Source organism: Podarcis erhardii (genome assembly GCF_964252035.2).
Source record: "Podarcis erhardii genome assembly, chromosome: 1".
Lineage (NCBI taxonomy): Eukaryota > Metazoa > Chordata > Lepidosauria > Squamata > Lacertidae > Podarcis > Podarcis erhardii.
Window position 1 is genome coordinate 5639531 of NC_138497.1, and position 20330 is coordinate 5659860.

Consider the following 20330-nt stretch of genomic DNA (forward strand, 5'->3'; position numbering starts at 1 on the left):
AAAGCAGGAAGGAAGCTGCATTGCAGGCGAGTGATGAAGGACTTGGCATAAGCCGCCTTCCCACTTTTCCAGAGCGCTTTCCGGAATCACACCACCACTGGGAATGGTGAAATCCTTTTGACACTGAGCTCAGAGCTCATTCCCGGCATCCATTTGCATTGCAATGCCATGTCTTAATCAGAGGAGGCTGGTCAGAAGGAAATAGGAAGAGGCTTCTGAATCAGGCCAATGGCTCATCTGGTCCCAAATGTCCTGTGGTCAGTCAGAGGTGTGATGGGAATTTTATGGTCTTAGATATATGGTAATGTTCATAAGCGTACCAACCAAGCACGTACATAGATCAGCACAGGAAGACCAACCTGGAACCATTTTGATTCCCAAACTGAGCAAATCATTTCTCTGCAAGGTCAAAATGGGAAACCTCCCCATTGTCTCTTTCCTCTCAAATCCTGTCTTAAAGGTAAAGGTAAAGGGACTGGACCATTAAGTCCAGTCGCAGCGCTCATCTCGCTTTATTGGCCGAGGGAGCCGGCGTACAGGTTCCGGGTCATGTGGCCAGCATGACTAAGCCGCTTCTGACGAACCAGAGCAGCACATGGAAACACCGTTTATCTTCCCGCCAGAGAAGTATTTATCTACTTGCACTTTGACGTGCTTTCAAACTGCTAGGTTGGCAGGAGCAGGGACCGAGCAATGGGAGCTCACCCCATTGCGGGGATTCAAACCGCCAACCTTCTGATTGGCAAGTCCTAGGCTCTGTGGTTTAACCCACAGCGCCACCCGCATCCCTGTCTTAAGGGCACATTTAAGATATGAATAGGGTGTGAGCCTGTGACCTGGCCCAGGAACTAAGTATTTATCATTACAAAAGACTGGCCAGGCTACCCAGGCAATCCAATTAAGTAACCTGCCAGACAGGAGATAAACAACGACAGGAGAAACACAACATTCAAATTTCTGTTTTAAGACAGCCTTTTCTGTGATGTAGGTATGAGGTATCTGAGGGGTGGTCTTAGGTTACACCCCTTCTGTGATGTATGTATGATGTTTCTGGGGGTGGTCTTGATCTACAGGGTGGCAATTTCAAAAGTCTTGATAAGGCCTTGTGCGCCATTTTTCTGGGTTCCTCCTCCTCCTCTCCTGCAGGTGAGGGGAGCACCCTGTTGCAACAGATCAATAAAGATCAGGCTTACTAGCCGCTTTGCTTCTCAATATTCTCTGGTTGGCCTCTGTTATTCTCTCCTACCAATAGGGAACCTATGTAAGGACTCTATATGGGCTCTTGGATACCCCATAAGGGAAAAGGGCAATTTTTATTTACAACAGAGGCTTGTAGGAAACCATCAAGCAGGGTCCAGGCACAAGGCTACTCTCCATAGCTGTCAACTGTCCCTTATTTGGTGGGAAACTCCCTTATCCCAGCACCATTTCCCGCTGTTGTCCCTTATTGATGATGTCCCTTAAATTTCCCGGGTTTCATGCTCGCCCGGCTCGGGAGGGAAACAATGGCTCAGGGTCCTCTGCCTCAAGAGAGAGAGAGAGAGAGAGCGCACAAGCTGCTGCGTCTCCATCTCTCCCTTTTCCCCCTCAGGGGCGCGTCGTGAGGAGACGGGTGGTGGCGGGCAGGCAGGCAGACCCTCTCTTGCGAGACTTCCGCTGAGCTGCCAGGAGAAGCCAGAGGCGGCAGCAGCGGCTGAGGAGGCAGCCTGAGGGAGGAGGAAGAGGAGGGGATGGGGAGGGATGCAGAAGATCGGCGCTTCAGCGGCTGCAGCAGCGCCGCAACCGCCTCATGCTATGCTCGCGGGCGGCGTGGGTGAGAGTGTCTCTCCCTCTCTCCCTCTCTCTTGGGCGGGGAAGGACCGATGGAACTCCTCGCGCCAGGACGAGGGCAGCCCCGACGTGCTGCTTAGCATCCCCTCCAACCAGTGCAGCATCTTAATGTAGTGATTTCCCCTTCTGCATCCCTTTCATAACTCTATTTTTATAAATCATTTGTCCATCCATAGTTCAAATTTTTACTACAAGTTTTCTGTCAATCCTACCAATGTATGTAACTCTTTACAATAGCTTTTCAAATAAATTATAAACTTTCCCTATTCTTTATTAAAGAGGTTTCTAATTCTGCCTGTAAGCTTTGCCATCTCGACATCATTCATCAGTTTTGTCTGCCACTCTTCTTTGGTTGGAGTTGTAGGCCCTTAGGATCATCTAGTCCAACCCCCTGCAAAACACAGTCAGTTGCAACCAAAGCAGCATGGCTCCATCAGTGGCGGATTTCTGTTTTGGCTGCTGATCCCTTATTTTCAAATCTGTAAGTTGACAGCTATGCCACTCTCCCTTCCGGCAGTTCTCAGCAAATTCAGAAGCATCGAACTGTGGAGTCAGGGCATAGCCATTGAGAATATTATTTCCTCCATGAATGTGCCCAATCCTCCATGTTTGTGGACACTGTTGCCTCTTGTGGCAGGGAGTTCCACAGTCAAACTACGTGCTGTATGTTGTTTTATCTGTCCTGAGTATTCCAACATTCAGCTTCATTGGCTGACCACGAGTTCTAGCATATTAAGAGAGCCAATGTGGTGTAGTGGTTAAGAGTGGTGGACTCGTAATCTGGTGAACCGGGTTCACTTCCCTGCTCCTCCACATGCAGCTGCTGGGTGACCTTGGGCCAGTCACACTTCTCTGAAGTCTCTCAGCCCCACTCACCTCACAGAGTGTTTGTTGTGGGAGAGGAAGGGAAAGGAGATTGTCAGCCGCTTTGAGTTGTCTTTGTCCATGGAGTTTTCTTAGCAGGGATACTGGAGTGGCTTGCCGGTTCCTGCTCCAGGTGAATCACGTTTGGTCAAAACTCTCCACTATGACCTGTATATCTTGGGTGCCCTGCCCGGCATAGTTCATAGCTTCTCTGAGTTATTCAAGCCCCTTCACCAAGGCAAGGCAGTGATCCATGAAGGGAAGCCATTGCTGGAGGAGACTCTTGAGAGTCCCATGGACTGCAAGAAGATCAAACCCCACAATTTTGAAGGAAATCAGCCCTGAGTGCTCACTGGAAAGACAGATCCTGAAGCTGAGGCTCCAAGACTTTGGCCACCTCATGGGAAAAGAAGACTCCCTGGAAAAGACCCTGATGTTGGGAAAGATGGAGGGCACAAGGAGAAGGGGACGGCAGAGGACGGGATGGTTGGACAGTGTTCTCGAAGCTACCAGCATGAGTTTGACCAAACTGCGGGAGGCAGTGGAAGACAGGAGTGCCTGGTGTGCTCTGGTCCATGGGGTCACAAAGAGTCGGATATGACTAAACGACTATACAACAACAGCCGCTTTGAGACTCCTTAGGGTAGTGATAAAGCAGGATATCAAATCCAAAACTCTTCTAGAAAAACTTTTCTCAATTAACTTCTATCTTGATGCCTCTTACTCATCTTGTCCCTAAACGAAGAAGTCCCCATCACTGCAACCTTTCATGGTCATAGCCAAGGAAGGACGGGGGGGACGGACAGCTGCCCCTTCCCATCAAAATACTAAACTGAAACTAGAAATGGACTAGGCTTACTGTGTGTAGAAAAACTGCATTGGAAAAAAGGAGGAACTGCTGGAAAGGTTTTCAGCAAATCCAAGAAAACTTGTTTTAGTTTAGATTTTTTAAAAAATACGATGGAAAAAGGTGTGTTCTTTGTAGATTAGCGAAACAGACTTATTAACCATGTGATGCTTCATGCTATGCCTACTAAGTCCAAACCATTTTGCAGCATTTGGGTTCCGTTAATATTAGAGACAATCTCCTTTCGTTTCACTGTGGTGGCTTGGTCAAATGGGGGGGGGGGGTTTCCAGCTGAACCCTGAAAGCAAAATGAGAGGTGAAGGATGGAGTAATTGGGGGAGGGCAGTGAGTCTATATTTCCCAGAAAACTTTATCAAACCACCATCCATCCCCTCCTCCTCCCTGCATAACCCTCCCAGTCATTTTTTAAAAATCAGGTTTCAACTGGTGTTGACTTGAATTGCAGCCCGCTTATTTGAAAAGCTTGGACAGCCGATAACCTAACTGCCCACTTGGTCTTATCTCCATGAGGACCAGGAATCTGGCAAGTTGCTCTCTTCTGAAAAGGATCTGGCAGAAGCAGGGAGTTCACTTCCCCCTTCACTGCCTTCATCTGCTGAGAGTGGCATGTGAGTCATGGGCGGGGGGGGGGGGGCTTCCTCCTCTGGAGCTAAGAGAGCAATCTCTTGGGTATTCCTGGGGAGATAAGTCCCTAAAGAGCTGTGGAAACAGAGGCGACTTCTTCTGGAATGTTTTAGACTCAAATTGTTGTTGTTGTTTAGTCATTTAGTCATGTCCGACTCTTCGTCACCCCCTGGACCAGAGCACGCCAGGCACTCCTGTCTTCCACTGCCTCCCGCAGTTTGGTCAAACTCATGCTGGTAGCTTCGAGAACACTGTCCCACCATCTCGTCCTCTGTCGTCCCCTTCTCCTTGTGCCCTCCATCTTTCCCAGCAACAGGGTCTTTTCCAGGGAGTCTTCTCTTCTCATGAGGTGGCCAAAGTCTTGGAGCCTCAGCTTCAGGATCTGTCCTTCCAGTGAGCAGTCAGGGCTGATTTCCTTCAAAATTGTGGGGTTTGATCTTCTTGCAGTCCATGGGACTCTCCAGAGTCTCCTCCAGCACCATAATTCAAAAGCATCAATTCTTCGGCGATCAGCCTTCTTGATGGTCCAGCTCTCACTTCCATATATCACTATGGGGAAAACCATAGCTTTAACTATACGGACCTTCGTTGGCAAGGTGATGTCTCTGCTTTTTAAGAAGCTGTCTAGGTTTGTCATCGCCTTTCTCCCAAGGAGCAGATGTCTTTTAATTTCGTGACTGCTGTCACCATCTGCAGTGATCATGGAGCCCAAGAAAGTAAAATCTCTCACTGCCTCCATTTCTTCCCCTTCTATTTGCCAGGAGGTGATGGGACCAGTGGCCACTTTTCACGATCCACTTTCTCCCTGCCAGACATCGTTTTATAAACCTCTAGAGAGAGTTTGCCAAAGTGGAAGTAATGAACCTGAAGATTTTACCCCACTGCTTACTGGTGTGCTGAATCAAAAAGGATTTGAAATTTTCTTTTAATTTAAATTTCCAAGCTGAGACACCAATTGGGTATCTGATTGACTTTTTACCAGGGGACAAGTCTCTTTGCACTTCTGAAAAAGTGGCCTGTTTTGCCTTTAGAATGGCAATTTTAAGGAGAAAAGTTTGTGGAGATGCTAAGTCAAATTCTTCATGGAAGCAAACTCTTGCCTGGTTCCAGTAAATTACTTTAACTGTGTGGTGTGTTTTGTTTTCATAGAATCATAGAATCATAGAATCATAGAGTTGGAAGAGACCACAAGGGCCATCGAGTCCAACCCCCTGCCAGGCAGGAAATACCATCAGAGCACTCCTGACATATGGTTGTCAAGCCTCTGCTTAAAGACCTCCAAAGAAGGAGACCCCACCACACTCCTTGGCAGCAAATTCCACTGTCGAACTGCTCTTACTGTCAGGAAGTTCTTCCTAATGTTTAGGTGGAATCTTTTTTCTTGTAGTTTGGATCCATTGCTCTGTGTCCGCTTCTCTGGAGCAGCAGAAAACAACCTTTCTCCCTCCTCTATGTGACATCCTTTTATATATTTGAACATGGCTATCATATCACCCCTTAACCTCCTCTTCTCCAGGCTAAACATGCCCAGCTCCCTTAGTCGTTCCTCATAAGGCATTGTTTCCAGGCCTTTGACCATTTTGGTTGCCCTCCTCTGGACACGTTCCAGTTTGTCAGTGTCCTTCTTGAACTGTGGTGCCCAGAACTGGACACAGTACTCCAGGTGAGGTCTGACCAGAGCAGAATACAGTGGCACTATTATTTCCCTTGATCTAGATGCTATACTCCTATTGATGCAGCCCAGAATTGCATTGGCTTTTTTAGCTGCCACGTCACACTGTTGGCTCATGTCAGGTTTGTGGTCAACCAAGACTCCTAGATCCTTTTCACATGTACTGCTCTCAAGCCAGGTGTCACCCATCTTGTATTTGTGCCTCTCATTTTTTTTGCCCAAGTGCAATACTTTACATTTCTCCCTGTTAAAATTCATCTTGTTTGTTTTGGCCCAGTTCTCTAATCTGTCAAGGTCGTTTTGAAGTGTGATCCTGTCCTCTGGGGTTTTAGCCACCCCTCCCAGTTTGGTGTCATCTGCAAATTTGATCAGGATGCCCTTGAGTCCATCATCCAAGTCGTTGATAAAGATGTTGAATAAGACCGGGCCCAAGACAGAACCCTGTGGCACCCCACTAGTCACTCTTCTCCAGGATGAAGAGGAACCATTGATGAGCACCCTTTGGGTTCGGTCAGACAGCCAGTTACAAATCCACTGAGTGGTAGCATAGTCAAGACCGCATTTTACCAGCCTCTTTACAAGAATATCATGGGGCATCTTGTCAAATGCCTTTGTTCTATGTATCTTCCTTTTTTTAGCAATGTCTTCAGCTGCTCAAATGAATAATATTCTGTAATATTCTACATCAGACTTCTCTCATGTTGCCTCCTTCACCTGTTTCATGGCTGCATAACAAAGGAGTGCTTGCGAAGTGTTTCCAAGACAGTGCTGTATAAATATTAACCCTACCCAGAACAACCCTTGTGTAAGGTGCAAAGAGGCCCTGGCAGATATAAGCCCAATCTGTGCAGGGGAAATTGTGATAATTATAGTGCTTGATAGGTGCGGCCTTTTAAGCCATAACAGAACAGCCAACACCTGTGGCTCACCCATCCCATTAAAATGTAATTTTTATTTTCATTTTTTAAAGCACCCATTGGTTTGACAGCACGAAATGGCTGGGTAAAGAGAGATTTGAACCGCCACCCCCTTAGGAGTCTGCAGATGTCTTTTTTCCAAAGGGGTGGGTTTCAAGGCTTGGCCGACGCTGGAAGCCATGTTCTTTGTTGAAAGATGCGGCATGCGGTCCATGTATCTCTCTCGACTGCAGTTTCCAGGCGGGAAATCTTTCATCCTAATCATCACACCCGAGGAGAGGAAGAACATGTGGCTGCCAGACCCGGTTTCTGCCCAAGGCCACACAATTTCCACTCATTCTCGTTCGATATCCAAAGCAATAGAGGTAGACAACTTCTTCTCCTTTGGCGATCACTCGTAGCTGAGTAAGATTGTCTTCCATGGGATCAAAACCGGGAAAGGGAGGGTGGGATCTGGGAATCCAAAGGGTGTTAAAATATAATCTGTTTAGATCTTGTTTATATGTTTATTTTTTGTAATTTTTATGGAATATGGGAAAATCGTGGAAGGGAAATTTGGGTCGACTTTAGGAAAAAGGTTCAAGATTAAGTTAAAATTGTTTTTTCTAAATTAAATAGATATAAGGTTCTAAAAATAAATTGAGGAATGAAAGAAAGAAGAAAAGGAAAATAACAGCATGATTTAATTAAACTACTAAGTTAAGGTTGAGAAATAAAATAAGAACTTGTTGAGCGGAGAATAATGAAATTATAATACAGAAGGGGGAGGTGTGAGGAGGTCGGGGAAATAAGGTTTAAGAAAAAAAGGGACTGTAATTATACTTGGTTTTTTTTGTTTGTGCATGTTTGTATGTTGTTATGTGTTTATGTGTATAAATGGAAACTTTAATAAATATCATTAAAAAAAAAAAAAAAGATTGTCTTCCATGAACACAGTCTTAACACTGAGTCTGTAAGTGACTGTGGAGGCCAATTCTGGATCCATATGTCGTTCCACAGTGGGGACATAGGTTTCCGGGCAGGAGTTGATCACGGTGTGGATTTGCCAAGCGTGCCTTCCTCTCAGCACCTTTCTCCCCTGTGACCTGAGTTCGAGCCTGCAACCTTGTCGGGATCGAACCTGCAACCTTGGAATTACCAGCACCAGCCTCTAACATAATCAATATTATCAACTGACTTGGGGGGGGGTGTATGCATATGTGTGTGTCAGGGGAAGAGGAGTGATGTAAATATAATAGTAATTATTGTATTAGCTTCTTCTTCTTTGGCGATCACTTGTAGCCGAGTAAGATTGTCTTCCATAAACATGGTTTTAAATGTGAGTCTGTAAGTGACTGTGGAGGCCAATTCTGGATCCACACGTCCTTCCACAGTGGGGACATAGGTTTCTGGGTAGCGTTTGCCAGGTGTGCCTTCCTCTTAGCACGTTTCTCCCTTGTGTCCTGAGTTCGAGTGTCTTCAAGCCCATGACACCTTTGGTAAAGGCTGTTCTCCAACTGGAGCGCTCGCAGGCCAGTGTTTCCCAGTTGTCGGTGTTTATACTACATTTTTTTAGTTTTGCCTTGAGAGTCTTTAAACCTCTTTTGTTGCCCACCAGCATTACGTGTTCCATTTTAAAGTTCGGAATAGAGTACAGTGGTACCTCGGGTTACATACACTTCAGGTTACAGACTCCACTAACCCAGAAATAGTACCTCAGGTTAAGAACTTTGCTTCAGGATGAGAACAGAAATCGTGCGGCGGCAGCACAGTGGCAGCGGGAGGCTCCATTAGCTAAAGTGGTGCTTCAGGTTAAGAACAGTTTCAGGTTAAGAACGGACCTCTGGAACGAATTAAGTTTGTAACCAGATGTATCACTGTAGTTGCTTTGGAAGACGATCATCAGGCATCCGCACAACATGACCAGTCCAACGAAGTTGATGTTGATGAAGCATTGCTGCAACACTGTTGAATGTATACCAACACTGGTATACGTTTAAAGCGCTATGATGCCACTTCAAATGAGGCTTGCCCCCCCCCCCCCGAATCCTGGGAGCTGTAATTTGTTAAGGGTGCTCAGCATTGGTGGTGGAAGACCCCCGTTTCCCTCACAGAGCCACAATTACCGTATTTTTTGCTCTATAAGACTCACTTTTTTCCTCCTAAAAAGTAAGGGGAAATGTGTATGCGTCTTATGGAGCGAATGTGAGCTGCGCAGCTATCACAGAACCAGAACAGCAAGAGGGATCACTGCTTTCACCGTGCAGCGATCCCTCTTGCTGTTCTGGCTTCTGAGATTCAGAATATTTTTTTTCTTGTTTTCCTCCTCCAAAAACTAGGTGCGTCTTGTGGTCTGGTGCGTCTTATAGAGCGAAAAATACGGTACCAAACTTCCCTGAAAAGAGGGATTGGTTGTTAAACAGCTCTGGAAACTGTGGCTCCATGAAGACAGGGGTCCCCTAAGAACTCTCGCCGCTCTTTTAACAAACTACAACTCCCAGGATTCCTTGGTGGCAGTTAAAGTGGCAACATAGGTCTTTAAATGCATCATGTGGATGTTTCCTGTTTTATCCAGAGCCCTTTGACTCAGTGCTGCCTTTATCATATACGCCGCGGGGTGCAAAGATCTGCCCAGCACCCCTAAATTGGCCCCCAAAACATAACATAACATTTTGATGTAAGAGTTAATTTCGCGTGCGTTGTGCCGTTGTGAATGACAAGCGCTGCCGCTGGTGCGACGCATCTTTGGTAAATGAGCGCATAAAGTCAAAAGTCCTTTAGTGAAACTGTAGGTATACATTTCGGTAATACTTAGGGATATATGTATTTTGTTTTTCTAGCTTGATCAAAATTATTTAACAGGTAGATAGTTAAGAGCTTAGGCGGCTTCAGCGGTGGGCGCCTGGTGCCCCCCAGAATTTGACACCCGGGTGCCCCGCACCCCTTGCACCCTCGGGTAAAGACGGTCCTGGTTTGAAGGTTGGGGCACTTATATCAGCAGAGAGAGATTTCCTGTGAGCATTTCCACAGCCACAAAGGACGGAAGGCAGGCATTCAGAAGCTTTGCTGCCTCCGATTGTGGAGGGCAGTGTTAAGTTGTGGGTGAACATATCAGACGACACAGCGATTCTTCAAACAGCTCTTGTTTATTCACAGGCCAGAACAGAACTGAACTGAAGGGTTCATTCAGCCTGCTTATATAGAGCTCCAGTACAACGTAACTGTAACAATTTTCTAAAACTATCCAATCTGAACGTCACTTTCGATCTCTTATTTGCATAACTATCTACAGTATCCCCCTGCTGGCCCAGGGTGAGAACTTCAGTACATAACAGGCAGAGTATTGCCAGCCTGGCTAGTAGCCATTGATAGCCTTTCCTCCATGAATTTGATCCTCCAAAAGAGAATTTAAAACCAGGTCAGTGGCCTTCAGTGTCTCTTGCCATGCAATCGCAACTTTTGCACCCCCTTGCGAGAGTTGTGTGTTCTCCTTCCTCCGGCATGTCCCTTTCCTTTCCAGGTCATCCTGCATTTGCCGAGGGTTGGACTAGATGACCCCTTGGACCCTTTCCAACCCGACAATTCTGTGATCCGGTGTTCCTGCTACATTTCCCTCATTTAGCACCCGCACGGAAATCTCCATGGCTGTCTCTTTTGGCAAAGTGCTAGGGGTTTCTCTTTCCTCAGCAATCGCACTGTAGGGGGATTAATTAGGAAGTGGCCCCTTAGCTATACAGTGGTACCTCGGGTTACATACGCTTCAGGTTACAGACTCCACTAACCCAGAAATAGTGCTTCAGGTTAAGAACTTTGCTTCAGGATAAGAACAGAAATCGTGCTTCGGCGGCGCGGCGGCAGCAGGAGGCCCCATTAGCTAATGTGGTGCTTCAGGTTAAGAACAGTTTCAGGTCAAGAACGGACCTGCGGAACGAATTAAGTACTTAACCCAAGGTACCACTGTATGTATGGAATGTGGGTGGTGCTGTGGGTTAAACCACAGAGCCTAGGACTTGCTGATCAGAAGGTCAGCGGTTCGAATCCCCACAACAGGGTGAGCTCCCGTTGCTCGGTCCCTGCTCCTGCCAACCTAGCAGTTCGAAAGCACGGCAAAGTGCAAGTAGATAAATAGGTACCACTCCGGCGGGAAGGTAAACGGCGTTTCCGTGCACTGCTCTGGTTCGCCAGAAGCGGCTTAGTCCTGCTGGCCACATGACCCGGAAGCTGTATGCCGGCTCCCTCGGCCAATAAAGCGAGATGAGCACCGCAACCCCAGAGTTGGCCACGACTGAACCAAATGGTCAGGGGTCCCTTTACGTTTACTTTTAACCTGAAAAAGGGATGCGGGTGGTGCTGTGGGTTAAACCACAGAGCCTAGGACTTGCTGATCAGAAGGTTGGCGGTTCGAATCCCCGCGATGGGGTGAGCTCCCATTGCTCGGTCCCTGCTCCTGCCAACCTAGCAGTTCAAAAGCACGTCAAAGTGCAAGTAGATAAATAGGTACCACTCTGGCGGGAAGGTAAACGGCGTTTCTGTGCGCTGCTCTGGTTCGCCAGAAGCGGCTTAGTCATGCTGGCCACATGACCCGGAAGCTGTACGCCGGCTCCCTCAGCCCATAAAGCGAGATGAGCGCCGCAACCCCAGAGTCAGTCACGACTGGACCTAATGGTCAGGGGTCCCTTTACCTTTACCTTTACCACTGTATATATTTTTTTGGGGGGGGACGGAACACTCCCCATAATACACCAGCAATAAGAAGAAGAATTAATATGGTGGAATTTCCCTGCGGAGTTTCCCCTGGCCTGTCTTCTGTCATTGCAAAACCAGAGCCAAGCTTCAAGGGACAAGCGGCGTTTCGCTCATTAACGAAGAGGCTTCCTGGGTCTTTTGCCAGGAAAGTGACATAAAGCCGTTTCCCACTTCTTAGAAAGCTGTAAATGGAAGGAGGCCTTTTATCATGGCTGGTTTATTGTTTGCCGCTCTCTCCCTGTCCCTGTCTTCTTCTGTTTGGTGTCTGCCGAGTGAAAAGGGGCTGCGCAGTCTATGTGAGCGTGGTTTGAATGACACGGAACCCGGGGGGAAATGGTGGCAATAGCTTAATTGCAATAACGTTCAAAGAACATGCGTCCCGCTTCCAGCATGAGGCTGCGGAGAATAGAGTCGGGCACCATGTAGCGGGGTGTGCGCACACTCTTTTGGTCAAGGCTTTTCAGTAAAGCTCTCCAGGCATAGGAGAACTGTTTCGTTCTGGGTCAAGCCATTACTGGTGACTGGGGGCAGCCGCCGAGACCACATAACACCGATCTTGAAAGACCTACATTGGCTCCCAGTACGTTTCCAAGCACAATTCAAAGTGTTGGTGTTGACCTTTAAAGCCCTAAACGGCCTCGGCCCAGTATACCTGAAGGAGTGTCTCCACCCCCATCGTTCAGCCCGGACGCTGAGGTCCAGCGCTGAGGGCCTTCTGGCGGTTCCCTCATTGCAAGAAGCAAAGCTACAGGGAACCAGGCAGAGGGCCTTCTCGGTGTTGGCACCCGCCCTGTGGAACGCCCTCCCATCAGATGTCAAGGCAATAAACAACTACCTGACATTCAGAAGACATCTGAAGGCAGCCCTGTTCAGGGAAGTTTTTAATGTGTGATATTTCAGTGTATTTTTGGTCTCTGTGGAAGCTGCCCAGAGTGGCTGGGGAAACCCAGCCAGATGGGTGGGGTACAAATAATAAATTATTATTATTATTATTATTATTATTATTATTATTATTATTACTATTCCAACTAGCTCAGTCAAGGGCTATCAGCCACGATGGCTTTGCTTTGTCTCCACAGTTGGAGACAGCGACACTTCTGAAAATCAGTTGCTGGAAACCACAGAAGGGGTGAGTTACTCTAGTGTAGGGGTCTGCACACTTACCGCGCCTCGGGCCGGTGTCTCCAGCGCCAATTTCGCAGCGGGCCGGAGGACGGGGGAGTGCATGCCCATACGCATGCACACACCCTATTTATGGCACACTTCCAGGTCAGAGGAGCACTGGAAATAGCTTGTGCGCATGTGCATGGGCCTCCTCTGACGCAGATATGACTGGAAATAACGCGCAAGCTATTTCCGGTGCTGCTCTGGCCCAGAAGTGGGCAGCCGCGCAGTGCAGTGCTGGTAAGAGAAAAAAGAGAAAATATATGAACAAGATGTGAAGTGGAAACAGCAAGATAAGATGGGATAGAAATATGAACTTTGTCTGGACTGATTCGTTTTTGTTTTTTTTTTAATGATATTTTATTAAATTTTATCAAAGGAAAAAAATTGCATAAGAAAACACAAAACATAAAAACATACAGGGAACATCGAGATACAAAAATGCAAACAATTAACATATAAAGAAAAAGAAAAAGAAAAAAAAGAATAAGACAAGAAAAAGATTCAAAAAGTTAAAAATAAAAATCCCTCTTTTTAATTTCTTACCATTCATAAACTTATTTTCCTGACTTCCTTCATTACCATTCATTTTCCTGACTTCCTTCCTTAGCATTCATAAACTTATTTTCCTGACTTCCTCACACACACCCTTTCTTGTATTCCAATTTAAAATTGATTAGCAAATTCCTTCTTATAAATTTTATCCTTAATTATCTTTCTTCACATATTTTATTTTCCTAATTTTCATCTAATATCTATCCCTTCTTTCATATTCTTCTGATTTGGACTGATTTGGATATTAATGCAGCAGCAAGAAGATGACCAGAATCCCCCTTTGGATCTTGAAGTATGGGTCCCCCCAACAAAATTTAAAATTTGGCTTTGTAATTCGGAACTTATATGATGTGATTTAATTTGATGTGATTGGCCAGTTAATAAAAATTATTTAAAAAAGAAGAAGAGCGGCGGGCGGCAGCAGGCGGCAGGGGTCGCCGCAGGCCGGATAAACGAGTCCCTCGGGTCTTATCCGGCCCGCGGGCCTTAGTTTGGGGAACCCTGTGCTCAGATCCCGCTTGCTGGTTTCCCAGAGGCAACTGCTCAGCCACTGTGAGGAGGGGGTATTGAACTAGATAGGCTATTGGCAGAGGTGGAGCTAGCTGCTCTGGCCCCTGGACTGGCACACATGCTGTGCACCCAGGGGCAGCTAGCCACCCCCGGGGCTGGGCTAGCTGCCTGCAGGGGCACCGCCTGTGGCAAGTGGTGATCATCCCAGGGGGTGCTGCCCGTGACGAGCGTCCCAGGGAGTGCCACCTGTGATAAGAGTCCCAGGAGTGTGCTGCCCGTAACGAGCGACGAGCTTCCCAGGGGGGTGCCGCCCGTGGCGAGTGGCAAGCTGCCCAGGGGGTGCCGCCCGCAGCAAGAAGCAAGCATCCCAGGGGGGCGTCGCCTTCAGTGAGAGTCACACACCCCCACACCCCAGGGATGACACCCGGGGCGGACCGCACCCACCGCACCCCCTTCCTCTGCCAGTGGCTATTGGCCTGATTCAGAAGGCTCATCTTATGTTTTTAATCTGATGTTTTGCTAAGTGCCCGTCGGGTTTTATTTGTGGCAGGGGGTGGGGGTTGTATCCTAGTGCTGATTTTGACCTGTAAAGTCTTAAATGACTCAGCACCAAAAAAAAAAAGAAGGTATGAGTATTGGGGGGAAATCCACAATGAATTGAAAAAAAAGTTTTATTTTTATTTTTTATTTTTTTAAACACAGTTATTTTATTATTAAAATAATTCAACATTAATACATATTACAAATATACAAACATACATTTCATACAATCCTTAAAAATACTCATACATACCCACACTCAATCCCACAAATACTTCCTTTTCCCACCACCATGCCTCACTTTTAAAATACTTCTCCCCCCAAAAGAAAACCACAAAAAAAACCAGAGTCCTTTTTGTTGAGGATAATGCAGACTGAAATTCCCAGGTGTCACAAAAAGTTATTTATGTATGCTACTACTGCGGCCTGTGTTTTGTTAGCCCCAAAATGGAAAACGATCGAGGTCCCAACTAAAGAAGAATGGCAACTTAAGTTGACAGAATATGCTCAGCCCGCAGACTTAACATATGGAATAAGAGAGCGGGAAGAACATACATTAAGAGAAGATTGGAAAATGTTTATTGAATATATGGGGGGAAATTGCGTACACCTGATAACACTGGCAGCATTAAGACAAATTCAACAGTGTAAATAAGTTTAGATTGATGTAATAATTGAATACTGAACGGTTTCGTTTTTGTAAAATACGCAGGGATTTATGATATGTAAAATGAACCATGGAAAGAGAAGAATGGAAGTCACTGATATTATAAGGATGTTAAAATGAGTATTTTAAATTGCTAAACAGAAAATTTAATTTAAAAATTATTTTAAAAAGAAAAAATGACTCAGGACCACAATACCACAAGGACTCCCTCTCCCTCTACGAACCTACCTGGAATCTGTGTTCACTATCGGAGCCCCTTCTCTGTGTGCCTCGTCCATGAGATGTACGGAGGGTGACAACACAAGAACGGGGCCTTTTCTGTAGTGGCTCCCTGTTCATGGAATTCTCTCCCCAGGAAGGCTCACCTGGCGCCTTCATTATATATCATTAGGCGCCAGGCAAAAACATTCCTCTTCAACCAGACCTTGGGCTGATTAATATTGTTGTAGACTTAGGATAAGCATAGAAATGAATAAATGCTGGGGTTGTGATTATTTGGGGTGGGAATCGAGAAATATAAGAATATTCTGGAACCTTCTAAATGCATTTGTGAGAAGGGGGGTTATTGTTTTGTTGTTTCTGTTTTTAACTATTAACTTGTGTTTTTACCTTGTGTTTTATCCTGCAAACTGCCCTGAGATCTTGTGAAGAAGGGTGGTGTAGAAGTCTAATGAATAATAATTATATTAAACAAATTATAATAATAGCCCAGCCTTTGGGATGAAGCATGCTTAGGAAAGAAAGAGAGTATTCTTCAATAGTGCAAATGGAAGCTGTATGATTCCACCAACCCCCCCCCCCAAAAAAAAAGACAAACAGATTTTGGAACAAAATCTCTCTATATTGGACAAACAGGCCAGACCTTACGCCAAAGAATAAACGGACATAAATCCGACATCAGGAACCACAAGACAGAAAAACCAGTAGGAGAACACTTCAATCTCCCAGGACATTCTATACAAGATCTCAAAGTAGCTGTTCTATTACAAAGGAATTTCAGAAATAGACTGGAAAGAGAAGCTGCTGAATTGCAACTTATCACCAAACTTAAAACTATGGAGAGACCTGGATTGAACAAAGACATTGGATTCTTATCTCATTATACATGACAAAGCCATTTTTCACCTTCTCACCCCTTGCTTTTTCCTGTTAGACCTATTGCAGTCGTTAAGAGTCGTCAACAGGCTCATCGCAGCTATCTGCCAATCACCCATTCCCACCACCCTTCTGAGTAATACCCCTCCCCACCTTCTCACTATATAGAAAGGTCCGGTGACTTCTGTTTCAGTGTATCTGAAGAAGTGTGCATGCACACGAAAGCTCATACCTAGAACTAACTCAGTTGGTCTTTAAGGTGCTACTGGAAGGATTTTTTTTATTTTGTTTTGACCATGGCAGACCAACACGGCTACCTATCTGTAACCAGATTTTGGAACATACGATTTGTATTTGAAAGGGGGTCTAATGTCTCACCTGCTGATGAATGTACAAAGCCAGTGGGGTCCCTGTGAAGGTGGAAGAGCCATTACTGCAGATGACCTTGCTTGATAAGCATCTCTGGGAATTAATCTGCTTGCAATTGTCTTCTCTGGGGCACCCCCTGCCTTCCCCCCCCCCCATCTCAGCCCTGGCTCTATATTTCCCTATGGCTCCAGGAAGAAGCAACCTAAGGCAGTAAAAGAGATTAAGATAAGAATGGGTCATGGTGACAGCAGGACTGGCAGAGTCAGCCTGGGGGAATGAAGATGCAGACTTGCCAACAGAAGGATTGGCCATCCTTTGGGATTTGGGGCTTGGGAATCAAAGCTGACATCAGAGGCAAGAAGGATGGAGAATAGGATTGTGATTTATGAGTCACAAAGCAGAACCTGCCAGTGCCTTCTCTGAGCTTTCTTTACAACATGTCTTTTGTGCATTATTTGTGATCTCTGATATTTGCGGAGGGTATCATTTTAAAGCCTTTCTGTTTCCAAATACTTCACTCGTCTCTTCTCTGAAAATAACTTTGCACACAATTTTCAGCCCTAGGTTTAAGCACATTAAAGCTCAACTATTTCAAACAGATTCTTAAAGCACGTGTCCTTAAAAACACTTCAGATCATCCTATCGTTTTTTTGTTTCTCTTTCGCCTTCCCTCCCTCCCTTGGGTGGCCAGAATGGATGTTTTTTTCACTCCTTTTGGAAAAGTCTTGCAAACTGGGGAATCACATCCACAGCTCAAGTCGATTTTATGCTTGCTGACTTGAGATTACGGTATTGTTAACCATTTCGGTAGCCCAAACTATTTCCACTGGCAACGCAAGCGCCAAAGACACTTGAAGAGAGAGACCGCATGCAAGTGTTGTTGGGTTTTTTTGTTACTTTTAATTTACTGACATGCTCTGCATTTTGTATATTTGCATTTTCAATGTTCTCTCTTTTAATGGTTTGAATGTTTGCAGTAAGCTGCTTTGGACACAACTAGTTCTGGTTATAGCTATGGTTTTCCCAGTAGTGATGTACAGAAGTGAGAGCTTGACCATACAGAAGGCTGATCGCCGAAGAATTGATGCTTTTGAATTATGGTGCTGGAGGAGACTCTTGAGAGTCCCATGGACTGCAAGAAGATCAAACCTGTCCATTCTGAAGGAAATCAGCCCTGAGTGCTCACTGGAAGGACAGATCCTGAAGCTGAGGCTCCAAGACTTTGGCCACCTCATGAGAAGAGAAGACTCCCTGGAAAAGACCCTGATGTTGGGAAAGATGGAGGGCCCAAGGAGAAGGGGACCACAGAGGACGAGATGGTGGGACAGTGTTCTCGAAGCCAGCAGCATGAGTTTGACCAAACTGCGGGAGGCAGTGGAAGACAGGAGTGCCTGGCGTGCTCTGGTCCAGGGAGTCACGAAGAGTCGGACACGACTAAACGAATAAACAGCAACAACAACAAGTTCTGGAAAAACAGCATATAAGAAAAGCCAGTCAATCAATCAATCAATCAATCAATCAATCAAGTGTTTATACACTAATGCTAGAAGCCTCTGAACCACCTTTACTGGAGTGCTTGGTTTTAGAAGGTGGCATTGATCTAGTAGGCACAACAGAAACTACAACACCCAGAACTGGACACAGTATTCCAGGTGTGGTCTGACCAAGGCAGAATAGAGTGGTACTATTATTTCCCTTGATCTGGACACTAGACTTCAGTTGATGCAGCCTAGAATAACATTAGCCTTTTTTGCTGCTGCAGCACACTGTGCGGCCCTGTTCCATCCACCATGACAGAAAAACTCTCCCTCCATCGGCAGCAATTTTTAGTGAGATTTTGCCGATTCTGTGTGAGCAGAGGAAGACAGTCAAGATCATGGATAAGCAAACTAAGGCCCGGGGTCCAGATCCGGCCCAATCACCTTCTAAATCTGGCCTGTGGACGGTCCGGGAATCAGCATGTTTTTACATGAGTAGAATGAGTGTGCTTTTATTTAAAATGCATCTCTGGGTTATTTGTGGGGCATAGGAATTTGTTCATTTTCCCCCCTTCAAAATATAGTCTGGCCCTCCACAAGATCTGAGGGACAGTGGACCAGCCCTCTGCTGAAAAAGTTTGCTGACCCCTGGTCAAGGGTCTGGAAACCTAGCCCTATGAGGAACAGTTGAGGGAGCTGGGTATGTTTAACCTGGGGAAAAAGTGACTGAGAGGAGATATGATATCCATCTTCCAATATCTCAAGGGCTGTCCCATGGAGGAGGGAACAAGCTTGTTTTCTCCTGATCTGGAAGGTAGGACTCGAACCAATGGCTTCAACTGATTCTACAAGTTTTTTTAAAATAATTGCAACCATTCTGACTTTGGATATGGGCTAAGGTGGTGTAGGGGTGGGCGATATCTGGTTTTCAACATTGTGCTATATCACCAGCTAAATGTCGTGATATAAACCCTAGGACCCACGTACCTACAGAACCGCCTCTCCTGGTATGCCCCGTGGAGGACCTTAAGGTCCACAAATGACAACATTCTGGAGGTTCCAAGTCGCAAGGTGGTTCGATTGGTCTCAACTAGAGCCAGGGCCTTTTCAGTACTGGCCCCGACTTGTTTGGATGCAAGTGACTAGGGCCCTGCGGGACTTGACATCTTTCTGCAGGGCCTGCAAGACGGAGCTGTTCCACCTGGCCTTTGGTTTGGACTCAGTCTGACCCTTATGTTTCCCTCCCCTTTTGGTTTTGATTTATGGGCTACTACTAAAATAAGGCTGCTTTTTAGATTGCATTTTAACCTGTATTTTAAATTGGTTTTTTTCCCTATTATGTTTTTACTGTAATTTTACTGGTGTTCCCCTGCTCTGGACGGGGAGGGCGGGGTATAAATAAGATTTATTACTATTATATTTATTATTCAAGTTGCAAGAAAGGGGACTAAACATACAGAAAAGCTTTCTGACAGGAAAGGCTGTTCGCCAGTCTCCCTCAGGAGGTAGTGGACTCTCCTTCCTTGGAGGTTTTTAAGCAGAGGTTTTTTGATGGCCATCTGTCCTGGATGTTTTAGCTGAGTTTCCTACATTGCAGGGGGTTGGACTGGATGACCGCTGGGGGTCCCTTCAAACTCTAAGATGCTGATTCTAGTAACATTTTTTTAACAAAGGAGGAAACAAACAGGCTCATGTAGGTAGGTATAAAGCATTTCAGTTTTTACACCCTGCTGTTCAAGTACATGATGTGCAAAAGGCTAACCATCAGTGGTGCTTTATCAATCACATTATTATTTTGCAAGTGCATAATGTGATGCTAACAAACTTAATTTTTACAAAGCAGATTTTTTTTAAAGAGCATTTTGCATTTATAAAGCAAGGGTGCCCTCTACTGCTGCAGTCGTGTTTTACTAAAACTCCCTTTTTTTCCCTCACAGTCCTGTACCAACTTACAAGGGAAAAACTAAGATCATGGCCACTGGTCCCATCACCTCCTGGTAAATAGAAAGGGGAGAAATGGAGGCAATGAGAGATTTTACTTTCTTGGGCTCCGTGATCACTGCAGATGGTGACAGCAGTCACGAAATGAAAAGACGCCTGCTTCTTGGGAGAAAAGCGATGACAAACCTAGACAGCATCTTAAAAAGCAGAGACATCACCTTGCCGACAAAGGTCCGTATAGTTAAAGCTATGGTTTTCCCAGTAGTGATGTGCGGAAGTGAGAGTTGGACCATCAAGAAGGCTGATCGCTGAAGAATGGATGCTTTTGAATTATGGTGCTGGAGGAGACTCTTGAGAGTCCCATGGATTGCAAGAAGATCCAACCTCTCCATTCTGAAGGAAATCAGTCCTGAGTGCTCACTGGAAGGACAGATCCTGAAGCTGAGGCTCCAAGACTTTGGCCACCTCATGAGAAGAGAAGACTCCCTGGAAAAGACCCTGATGTTGGGAA